The 13,321-nt window shown below is 38.2% G+C and overlaps 1 protein-coding gene across 1 annotated transcript in view; it reads right to left on the bottom strand.

The window, feature by feature from the left end:
- The window catches only part of ints2 (integrator complex subunit 2), a 290,424-nt gene that overhangs the window by 251,322 nt on the left and 25,781 nt on the right, over positions 1 to 13,321 (bottom strand). The gene's annotated exons all lie outside the window — the stretch shown is intronic.

Raw genomic sequence — 13,321 nt, 5'->3', positions numbered from 1 at the left:
AAGGTGCTGTGTGTAATTTTTAGCGGCATCTAGTGGTGAGGTTGCGAATTGCAACCAACAGAAGTTATGGTGGCTGACAGGAAAAATAGTAAAATAATAAATAATAGACAGCAGAGAGTAGCCAGTTAAGCAATGAGGTTTCTTTACAAAGATAAATTAAGAAATCAGGTTTACTTAATTCAGTAAAAGGATATGTTATTACGAATATTATTGTTACTTGTTCATCATTGTGTCAGTGTTTTATTCACTGACTTAAGCTTGCTTCCATGCACGAAGAACAACATAGTGACGAAATGCATTTGTCTGCTTAGGGCTGCTGTACAAACATGTCGGCGTATTTCAATGTAAGGGGACCCGCGGTATATGTAGATAGAAATGGCTCATTCCTTGGTAATAAAAACATAACGGTTCATTAAGTAAGGTCTTTATATATCACTGAAAACATAGTTACGAAAATGATATTGCATTTCTGTCAACAGATCCTCCTAAATATTATACAAATGTATATGTATATATATATATATATATATATATATATATATATATATATATATATAACCAGGCAGGTATATATATACATAAATAAAATATACACATCATATTAATTATAAATAAACATAGGCCTGTAATTACTTAATTGAATTAGGTTTTGCATTTGGATATATATTTAGACATTATCAAATTATTTTTTTGTCAAAGTTTATATTTAAATGTTGATTTTAAGTGTCAGTTTTTGCAATATTATAGTCAAAACACAATCTTTTTACACACAAATTTAAAATTCAATAAAAATGTAAAAAGAAAATAATCAGATTCATCTGGCTATATCTATTTAAGTCTGTATTTTTTAAATTTGTGTTCCCATTCATTTTTATTTTTAAGAACATTTAACCTTTTCAAAAAATTTCCATACTTTTGTGTGATAAGTGCCACAAAAGTACTATCATACCATTCTGATCAAGTAAAAAAAAAAAAAAAAAATCAAAACATTAGTTTTTCAACTAATGACCAAACAGCACCAGGGAGTTAAATTACTCACTAGTGTGGCGTAAAGAGAATTTTGGACCCTAAATAGATACAGTGCTTTACCATATATCAGTCTGGTAAAGGCAAATAACATTATATTTTGTTTTTGTTAATATCAGCTTGATGAAAACTGGACTTTATGAATTTTACAGTAGATTTTGATGGCAAGATATGTTGGAATTTGCTAATTTGTGAATTTGCAAAAGAGAAAATCAGGGGTTAATGAGACAGAGCTATGCTGCATATCAATGGCAAACCTGCTAGAATAAGATGGGAAGAAAGCTGAGACTTTTTTAAACTCTGCTTCCTATTTGTCAGGCAGATTGGCTGTGAGAGGAGCATCCTGTCTGGTTAGTGGCTAGGAAAGGAAGGATGTGGAAAGATCCCATGGGAAAAGAGAAAACATCATTGCACGTCTCGGCTCTATCCCACAAGAGGCTTTCCTCAATATTAAGTGCACACACACTCACACTTCTTTCTCCAGCTCATCATCCCACCACACCCACTCCTGCAATCCATTGTCGATCTGTCCCACAAGCCATCTCCCTAAAATAGCACACCATTGTCAGGTATGATAAAAACAGCAGGAACGCAGCGAGACGGCAAGAATGAAAAATATCTGTGTTTGTTTGTAGCATTACAGAACTTGTATATTTACGTTCTCGTGGGACAAAATCGAAGGCAGGAACCATCCATCTTGTTAATTGGGACAGTTTATAAAGCAACATTGCACTGACAAAATGTCTTTCTCTCTCTTTTCACTCTGAATTAAATGCAGGACTGTGTAAATCTGAGCTGTCATGGCTTAGCATGTTTGTCAGGCTTATTCTCAACTCTGCTGTAACCTGAAATCTTTTAGTGGTTACTTTAATCCGAACAAAAGCTTTGTGAAAGCTGCTAGAAGCAATAGAGTTTAGGCGCCGTTTACAAAGCACCGTTTTCAAAGTACCGTTTTCTAATAAAAGCAAAAACAAATGTTATGAACTCTGGTCATTCATTTACACGACACGACATTTTGGGGGTCTGGGGGGTTTTAAAGTGCACATTTTTGAAAAAACTATACCGTTTTCGTCTGCTTGTAAACTACAAAAACGTGTGACGTCATGCACATGCGTATTACATGTTAAGCCTATACTCTATAGGTGCGTAGTGTTTCTTTACAATATGACAACTACTGGCTTGCCATGCATTATTCAGAATAAATTACATACAAGAATAAATTACATTTTTATATAAAGTGGAATAATGTCTCACAGTATTTATTGTATTTTTATCAAATAAACACATACTTGGTGAGTACAAAATGGCGACCGAGACCGGAAGTAGGGTAGCGATACTTCCGGTCGCGTCGCCGCCCGCTACGATCGCCATTCATTCTCAAAATGGACTGTGAACAGCTTGTTTTCTTTTACTGTCTATGGTTCTCTCTCTCAGTCATTCATATATCTGACAAAAGTAAGAATAGCAGATGTTTTCCGTTTTGTTGATAGTTTTCAGGGATCTGTGACAAGATCGAAAATGGACAAAGGTAACAAATTCTTGACGTTTGCCTACATAAAAAACTTCCATTCATTTAAATGGCATGACACTTGATGACTAAGCTCACACTTAAATAATTAAATAAAACTAAATAAATAAATACATTGAAATGATGTCTGATTGAGTGAAATTAGTGGCTTTTGTTAAAGTCTCATAAGTGTTAGTTTGTCCAGGAGATTGCAGCAATCTTCCACTATTATGGCTCATTTTTCATGTTACCACCATGAATGAAACTAAGAATTGTACATCTTTACAGTGATTTCGACCTAACGTTGCTAGTAGGTCTTGTAATGAAATTAAGGCAAATAATAAAAAAATGGTTAGACTAAAAAATGAAGCGAGTTAAATTACATGTTTTAAAAAATCATGATGTTACAAAATCACATTTTACTGTCTTGGGTCCTCTTATGAAAATAAAATATATTTCCCTATGAATGGTTTCACAGCATATTTGAAAATATACAGAATAACATATGGTGTTAATGTATTACAATATATTGAATAATACATAAGGAATCTTCATATATTTAAAAATGTGAGAGACATTATACTTACTAATATATAATGTATGTAAACATTTTATATTCAGTAACACACTTCATAATATATACAGGGATTAAAGTTATCCGTCGCTACGAGAGAGTCTACGACGGAATTCCGTCAATATCAGGATTCCCCACTGTTCTTCTGTATTAAATTCACTTTTCATAATTTTAAGGCCGTAAATATGCTCACATTTCTCAAATAGTGTAATTAATGTCTTACTTTTAGTTTGAATGGGTCGAGGTGTCTGTTCACCCTGCTTAGGGGGATGTGATCAAAGCCTGGACTGGAGCAAAAGCACGTTCCTCTCTGCACTCTAAGCGCTCTGTTATCACTCCGCTCCTGATCCAGTCCCACTCACGGGAAAAACTGCTCCGTGTTCACTCAATTTTAAAAGTTATTCTAATATGTTTTATTTTTTTATATCACAAACGTCTGAATTTATAATACTATATGTAATGGTTTGGAAAGTATTCTACACGTTTAATAAATGTTCCAGCTGCCTTTGCTTGCACAAGTAGGCTAAACAGCAGGCATGGCAAAGCGCACCCAGGTAAAAAGAAAAAAGGTAAAGAAAGTTACAGAAAACAACTTCCACAAACAATTTTAATCTGCCAACAGTTAATAATAATAAATAAAAGTGTTCATGACGTGCAAATCGGATAACAATCAAGTGCTATATAAACATGTTTTGTGTCAGGGCATCACTCCATTCCAACAACTGCTTCCTCCACACACATCTTTTTGCCGTCTGTGTCTGGCGTGATTTAACTTCTCCCCAGTTGTTCCATGAAACCCCGCAAAACACGGAAAGCCGTGAAGTGATAAATAGGGTTGTTTCTTCTTTGGTTTGAAAAGGTACGCAATAGTCTCGGCATTATGTTGACCTCCGACTGCAACTCCTGCTCCTAGCGCTTTCACCGGAAAAAAGTTTACCCTTCTTCCGGTCTTGGCGGTCATTTTTGTGAAATAGGCCTATCGCACTCACCCTAAACCTTTGAACGATAGTGTACATTTTGGGACGAACTATCCCTTTAAAATATTTACTGTTACTAGAAACAGACAATGCTTAAGAATCTCTAGAACTTCTCTTTAAATGGTCAACCACAATAAAGTTCTACATTGACAATTTTAACCAAAACAAATGCAAATACAAGTTATTCATATCTTTCAATCTCTTTCTTTCACCCTCCTAAGATAGAGTATATAAATATTTCACACTTTAAGGTGGCCATTTGACTGAGGACACTTTAACTTTAACCAGCAGAGCCCGAGGAGGGTCGCAGAGCCCCTGAGGTCTCACCCCGCAGCGTCTGGAAACTAAATCAAGCTGATTTTAAAACAGAGAGATCTTGTTAAACTTCACGAACAGGGCTCCAAGAAAAAGTTAGGGGACCCGAGAGGCAGTTAATAAACATTGAAAGCACACGGCAGTGTTTGCCAAAGGAAACAGACGGCTTAGGGGGGGAAAAGTCAAACTGCGCGCGCGCACACACACACACACACACACACACACACACACACACACACACACACACACACACACACACAGCCAGCTCACTGGAGCCTGCGATGAAGGAAGGAGGAAAAGAGTGGCTTAAACAGGTAAGGACTGATAGGATATCCTTAGGTCACAAAAATAATTTGGATGAAAGTAATCTTACCAGCCTGGACTTTCATACATGAGAGGAATACAAACAGCTTATTGTGGCAGAGAGAGGAAGTGGGAGGAAACGAGGTCACCAGCAATCTCCTCTCATATATTGCCTTTGTAGCCTGGGCTGAGACAAGGTGACCACAAACCCAACACAGACAATATACTGCATGTGGATCCAGATTCAAGATTGACTCCTCCTGGCTACAGAAGGCTTGAAACATAAGTTGAAATAGTCTTTTCTTCCCTATTGTGACATATATCTGATTGAAACGGCGTCTCGAACAAGGACTTGATTTTGTTAATCTGGAATGGATTGGGATGGTTTGCTATTGCTGTGATCTCATGTGACAGGTTGTCTCGACCTCAAGCCATTAAACACGTCATCAGAGAAGAGATGTCGCTGCAAGGGGGAGGGGAAGCTATTTTGATTTAAAGATCACGAGAGCACATGAATTTTGATTTCATGGTGACGTTAAACATGCCATATTGGGTGGAATGTGCCTGTGCTTTGAGAGAGAAACAGACACGCATACTGACTTTTCATTCATGGCTCTGGGAATGAGCTGTGAGAAACATGAGCTATCAGGGTTGGAGTCACGGGACCAGAGATGGGCTGTTTCTTTTGCACAGGACATACTGACGGCCCCTCGGAGAGCCACTAGCCTGATCTACAGCAGCATTTGGAGTACTAAAAACACACCACTGAGCTCATTTCCTCTTACAGCAAGAGGGAAGAGGCATTTCATATAACTCAAAATATGAAGGCAACCAGTTATTGAAAGCCAATGTCTTGAAAGATGCTGCAAAACTGCACAAACTATTCACTTGAATGATATTACAAGTTGTTATGCTCCTTTGTTTACTTGCTAATTTCAACGTGTAAAAGAATTGATCAGCTATGTCATTATCATTATGTGAGAACACTTATGGGAGAGAAATCTAAGGCACTTTCAGGCACTGCTGATAAAAGGATCACATAAAATCTGTAAATTGTGTTATTATTGAGTGTTAAATAAAAGCTGCCCTGATACATCCAAAAGGTGATATTACACTTGTTCTGTGTTACTCTACATTTCACCAGGAGAGAAAATCATGCAAAGATGGGTGAAAATTACCTCTGGGGCTGCTCAAGAGCTCTCTCACACACACACACACTCACACACACACACACACACACACACACACACACACACACACACACACACACACGACACACACACACACACACACACACGTTAATACACAAACACACACCCACTTTCATGTGTCAAAAGAGCAATTACACGCCGGCTTAGTTCATGAAGACAAATGTAGAGCATTTTACAGAAGCCGATTAACAGACTTTTTATCACACTAAAACCCGGGAATTTCATTTGCAGGGTTTAAAGTGCACACTATTTTTCTTAAAAAGAAACGACCCCCACACCTTCACTTAATAGGGGAATATCCTGCTAACATTAGAAGACAAAGAACTACAGCGCAGTAATACGGAGTAATATTTTGTCTGCAGTGGTTTTAGCTGAAAATTGAAAAAGTGTTGCAATCGTTAAAAAAACAAAAAAAAAACATATCTTTTATCATAACGTGTTATCGTTTTTGTTAATTAAAATAAAGCTGAAATAAAATTAAAATAATGTAATTAAAAAAATCTGATTTTTTTTGCCTTGTAAAAAGATTTGTAATAAAATTACTAAAACTGAAATAAAAATAAATTAAAGCAAAATCAAAAACGTAAAAAATAAAATAAAACAATAAAAAATTACAAAAGCACATGACTAATTTACTAAAACAAACTAAAATGAACTTTAAATATATAAATAAAAGCTAATTCAAATAAGAAATACTGTAATAGTATGCAAATAATACTAAAATATCAGTTTAGTAGTTTAAAAATGTAGAAAAATCCAATTGGCAACAAAAACTTTTATACATATTAAATTTTAATAAGGATATTGAGCTAATGATGCTTTTGCTCTCACACACACCATTGGTCTTATTTAAATGCTGTTAAAAAGGGCCTTGCTCTTCTCTTCTTCACCTCAGCATGGGAATGATTTCAAGGTATCTCATTAGCAACTCAAATGAGCTGAGGAGCAAATAGGCCTGGTTCATGTTTTATGTGTCAGTTTGCATCTGACACCACTTAAAGTGGTTATTGAAATGACACGGTTACAGGCTAACCTGAAGGGAAAAAAAAGTAGCAACCGATATTATTCTTCCCTTTGTTTTAGCTCTGAGGCCCTAAACCTACTATTTTTTGACCAGACAGTCTGTTCATGCTCTTCATAAAGGATCAGAAGTGTCATAAAGAGCCCATTACGTGTGTTTACGTGCTTGGAGAGAAACAGCGAATTGTCTCATCACTCCCAAAGCTACAATAAGCAGGTGGTAATAAAAGTGACGACAACTGGAAGACGTTCTTATCATAACAAAGGCTTTCCAAAGAAGTGCTCCCAATATCCCCAGCATTTCTCCTTCATCTCCCTCCATCTTCCCGTCCACCTACATGCTCTCTGTCAACTGAAAAACTACCGATTTCATATTTCATTATCCCCAGTGTGAAGCAGCCTTTTAAATGTAATTTGGAGTTAATCACCACACTGGTTCAGCACAAAATGAAATCATCCTTGCAGTAAAAATCTGATTAGCTTTCATGGTTCATTTTATAAAGCTGTGTCTGGCATTCCAAAATCCTGTCATGGATCCAGTCAACAATTAGCCATCATTGCATGCATCGGATCTTGATGCTGTATTGCTGTGAACCTTTCACAGTAACACCCTCAGTGGACATTTTCATTATTACAATATTTATAATATTATATATAATAGTATTAAATGTATGTTAAAACCACGGACGGACGGACGGACGGATGGATGGATTGGATGGATTGATGGGTGGATGGATGGATGGGTGGATGGGTGGATAGATGGGAACATGTTGCACGAGCACAAGCCAAACACCAGCATATACAATATCAGGCCGGAGAAATAGTTTGGGTGCTAACACATCCTTTATCAAAGGCTATTTTTTTTCCCCAAAAATGGAAGGACCCTGCTAACATTTTTTTAGAGATTAGGCCCCGTAAACTACCAAGTCTCACTGATCCCTCCAACCTTGATACCTAAATCACATTCAGAATCTTAAAATGTGCCATTGTGGGCAAATTTTCCATTGAACAGTGAGATATGTAACGCCCTTAGAGCAGTTACAATGATTTCAAGCTGTAGTACCACTATCATGCTCCAGGGGGCTCTCCAGACTACTACTCCTCTGGATAAAAGGCAGGGAGAAGTAGAGTTGGGGCATGTTTGGTTGGAGAGGATGGTCTTCTCTTGTGCTAACCTTATGTGTAGAGTCCGGGTTGAGAAACTGTTGTTTTAATCTAATCCAAAAGGACTTCTCGTACTTCCCTCATCCACAATGTTTATCTTTCTTGTTCTACTGGGTTGATACATCTTCCATCCTATGCTGTACTGTTTCTTGAGGGGGTTTTACTGAGTTATGCCAATATCATCATTGGATAAATTTTGTCAGCTGATAACAGGGATGTTTGAGTGCTGCAAATACACCATTATTCCAATAACCCTAAACTGAAGCCTGAATTGATTGAAGCTAAAATTTGGAATGATCTACTGGACTGTTTGCTCTTTTCTTGTTTAACAAACCTCTATCTTCACCAGATAAGCCCAGTTTCTTGTATCTTCATTCACCGTGACAACAAAGAAAACATACATGCAACTCTCTTCATATGTTGACTCTGTTTTGATGGTTTTTGAATGTGGAATATTTGATATAAAAACTTCAGCAACTACCTCTGTATTTGGACTTATGGTTTGAGTGTATCTGAGTCTGGTTAAAGCCATTATAGTCAATAGAGTCCTCCCTCGTAAATGTATGTGATTGTGCCCTTCTGAGAGTTCTCAGTTGGACGGTTACAATACGTTTGAGTGTCAGGTTCCTCCACCTCAGTTTCTGGAGTGAGTGGACTGTCCCAACAGTGCCAGGAGGCTGAGAATCACTCGTGATGCTCCAGCTGAGGCATGGACCTTTAATGAGAGATACATAGATTTCAAACAGCTTCTACTTTTAATCTGGCCTACCACTTATTTTTCTCTGTCTTTTGTTCTCTCTTTCAGAGACAATCTTTATTATTTTTTGTAGACCACTAAACACTACTCCCACCTCTCTGGAGCTCTCAAGAGGTAGAACAGATATAATTTCACAGCTGAGCTGCTAAAGCCACTGAGCTGTGGGGTGTACGAGATTTCACACCTGAGGTTACAATAGCGTTACAGATTGGATCTGTGACTTTACAAAGTGAAGATACGCACACTCCCCTTGAGCAACCCCCGCCACCCAAAAAGAATCATACTTTCCCATAACAAAAGGGTACATCTTCCGCTCAGCGGATCTACAGCAATCATTTGGTCTAAATTCAGCTTTATTGGTTAATGTGATGGGAATACAGCTCTGGGAATGATTGTGCTAGCAAATCAACCTTATTGATTTATTTATCTAACATATGTGGATCACTACGGCATTTTAACACAAAGTTATCAAATAAGTGGTCAAGATTTGACAGGCTAGCATAGTCATGTGAGCATCATTTAAAAGAAGCCGCCAATTCTGATAAAATGAGGATAGACGGATAGACAGACAGACACTAATGCTTTTATTAAGCAAGGATGCGTGACAGTAGTGACACTAAAGACATCTTTACTGTTGAAAAATATTTCAATTTCAAATAAATGCTCTTCTTTTGAGCTTTCTATTCATCAAAGAATCCTACAAAATGTATTACGATTTCCACAAAAATATGAAGCAGCACAACAGTCTTAACATTGACAATAATAAGAAATGTTTTTTGAACAACAAATCAGCATATTACAATAATTTCTGAAGGATCACCAAGACTGCAGTAATGATGCTGAAAATTCAGCCTTGCATCACAGGAATAACTAACATTTTAAAATATATACGAATAGAAATGTTTTATAATATTGTACACAATATTTCAGACATATAGTTCTGTTTCATTCTTTTATTAGTCGCATGGGATTTACAGCTTATGTGAGTGCCTCAAAAAAAACACCCTGCCTGCAGAACTTCGCTATGAAGAGCTAAGGCAGCAGATTTCAAAGCACATACTTCCCACGCCAACCCGCCTGATCCCGTAACAGTATCTACACCTTCAAACTGTCGCCACAGCTTTAGAATGAGGCTGAGCAATCTCCCAAAACCACCCAAGGAGCCGATTATGCAAATGCAAGGCTAGCTAATTAATTGGCAGTCAAAGAGGAGTGCTCATCTCCCAAACCCTGCACCACAGAGATCGGTTTCTTGACAGCGGATGGGGATCGTGCCCAGAGGCAACAACAAAATAACAGAGATTTACAGTGGCTGATGATAATCAAGAACCATAATTGCTTTTTCAATCACAATGATAATGACACAATCTTGATGTAGAGCATTGTAATTGTGCTATTAATATGTATACTCTCTCAGCACTGCAGCCATCTGTTGTGGAGAGAGGGAGAGAGAGAGAGAGAGAGAGAGAGAGAGAGAGAGAGAGAGAGAGAGAGAGAGAGAGAGAGAGAGAGAGAGAGAGAGAGAGAGAGAGAGAGAGAGAGAGAGAGAGAGAGAGAGAGAGAGAGAGAGAGAGAGAGAGAGAGGTGCTCAAAGGCTCTTCAGCACTTTAAGAGGACGTGTTACGCAGCTCACAGCCGTCAGAACGAGGTCAAATGTGTATATAATGAGGGTGTTAAACGGCTGGTTGGCTGGTTAAGAGCAATTTACTCTCTGAGGGGAAACACTGAAAAGTAATACGCCATGTCAGCACTGGTAATTAAAGATTACAATCTATTTAAGTGAGCTTTGGAGTCATCAAAGACGGTCCCTCATTCTGGCAATGAGAACAGATAAAAATGTTTTTGCATTTTTTTTTTTATTCAGTATAAAGGCCATGAACGTTCACCCTCTTAAGGTAAACAAATGAACACTAAAATTTTGAATAATATTAGTTATGTACAATAATACACGGTTGTCAGAATGTTAAGGTAAAATCAATGCAGACTAGGTCAATTCTCAACTGGTGGGTCATGGACTGCAGGAAGAAAATGATGCTAAATGCAGATAAATTAAGTACAACAAACCATATAATCAGAGAAGTAAAATAAAAAGGATTTTAATATAATTTGCTGTTCAAAAGTCAAAAGCTGTGCATCCAATCTAAACTCATCAGCATCATAAACGGAAAGACTACATACATGAATACTTACAGTACAATATAGGGTGTACAAGTAAACTTTACTTGTACGGACCATTATATGTTTTGTACAGTGAATTATAAGTGACAGATTAATATTATTTTCATTTTAACATTAAATTGTTTAATTTTAAGTGTCTATTAATTAATATAACTTAACAGAAATAATTGCATAAACCTAAAAAAAAGTCCTTAAAATTATAATATAACATTTCTAACTATATTTTTTTCTTGTGTGTGTGCGTGAGTGATAAACATTTATGGTATTACGCCGGGTCAACACAAAACAAGCTGGGAACCACCGAGTTGTGTTGTTTTCTGTCGTAACAAGAAATGACTGGACGGATGGATGGATGGACGGACAAACAAACAAATAGATCACGGCACAGTGCATGTTGGGTACATCACACTACTACACTAAATATTTAAATAACATTCCTTGCCCCAGTTTACTATAAAGCCAGTTTTTGCAATGCTGTTTTTAAGCTCATAAGAGCATCTCCTCTGTCCGATAGACACCTGTAACACAGTCTTAATCTCAGGCGATCTCCCCAATAGCTTTATTGCCTTTACTAATGTAGTCAACCAGAGAGACCGATGAAGTCAATGTGAGCCCAAAGCAACCGGCTGCAAATGATTTATGCTTCAGACCAAAAAGCTAATCACACGTTCAACAGGTGTGGGATGTAATACACTCTCCCGTCTCTCCAGATGGTATAGCATCGAAGAGCCCTTCGCGGTTCCTCCGCGTCCGATTCTCTCCGCAACGCCGGCCGTGGAGCAGAGGGGTTACATACCAAGGCCGAACAGCTCGGCCTGTAATAGCGGGGGTAATTAGATTGAGCACGCCGCAGACCACACGCTGGCATCTGCTACCTTTCAGCCTACATAGAAAAGAGTATTTTACATGGTGCAGTCTCTAATCTCATAAACAATACTAAAAGACATGATGTAAGGCTCCAGGGTGCCATGAACGTAGAGGCATATTGCATTTAGAGTGAGCCCGTGGGGCCGGAGCTGAAATATGGTGATTTGATTGCAAGCGTCTGTAAATAGCTTTTGCCAGTTCAGTCGGCCTACGCTGACAACACGATTTGCAGCACATCTTGCTTTGATTCAGTGGGAAATAAAACACACAAACTCACCGCGGCACTGAAGCGAGATGTTTTGAATTTCACCAAAGGCTCGCCTGAGATCAGAGACTTGATATAACTATCTGGGCAAGAAACAAATTCACTCGGTTTCGCTCGCCTTTCCAACTGGCAGGCTTCACAAAGTTACTTAACATTCCCGTTTGAACTCCTTTGAAAAATGGCCTCCATCTTTTTGTGTCTGTAACAAGATGCTAGGAGAGATAGCCTGACCGGTCACAACCTACAATCTTGATGTTTACTGTAAAGATCTTTATCGGATTTAATCTCGCACACATGCCCGCCAGCCATTACCATATGGAAAGCTGGCACCCACCACGGCGGATTTCACAAATGGATGATGTGCAGCAAGGAGCACAACACTAAACAGATGTCAATTACCAAATCAAAGCATGAATTACATTATCGGTGCTTTTAGATTTCAGCAGACCTTTGTCTCGCAGCACAAAGTCAATCCGATTTACTGATGCGTGCACGGATATTCAAACTGCAAACTTCCCACTCAAGGCATCCAGAAGTGAGGAAAATAACTCAACTGAAGGTCAAATGAGCAAGTAACGAGAAATGGCCCTGGAAAAAAGGAAGCCGGGTCTGCTAGGGGAGGCGATAAACATTTACATTTCTCTCTGCCACGCAAGAACAGAGGTGCAAGGAAAGGTGAAAGAGAGAAAAGAGCACAGAAGCTTTTTGTGTGAAAAAGGTGTTTAAACTTGACAGCGCCTTAAAGTAGAAACAAAACTGAGCTGTGATTCTGCCTTTGCTAGCCTGAGGCCATTCACAGCAGCTCAGAGATAGAGCTCTGAAGAGGCAAAAGACCTGCGGTGAGAACCATTTACACCACAAAAACACTCCGGATGCATATTTTATGCCTTTTCTTCCACTCTCATCACACGCAAGAACATCTACGATCACCCTATGGGCAGATGTGGACTTAGGAGTGATGGATCCCTTAGTTATTATTATGTATCCTTACGTAGGTGCATATACTGCACATCAGACGAGGAAAAACTCAACAGCTTCTATAAGGGATATTACAAAAGATTTTACATGGGCGAGAATGACTATATAAGTGATGCAAAAAAAAAGGTTGGGTCAAGCCTCATGGTGTAATCTGGCTCAGAAAAAAGTACATTCTTGGA

Source organism: Siphateles boraxobius, unplaced genomic scaffold, assembly GCF_051911475.1.
Source record: "Siphateles boraxobius isolate OS27281-9 unplaced genomic scaffold, OSU_SipBor_1 25, whole genome shotgun sequence".
In the NCBI taxonomy this organism is placed as follows: Eukaryota; Metazoa; Chordata; class Actinopteri; order Cypriniformes; family Leuciscidae; genus Siphateles; species Siphateles boraxobius.
Note: the sequence above shows the minus strand (reverse complement) of the source record. Positions and strands in the feature narration are given on the sequence as shown.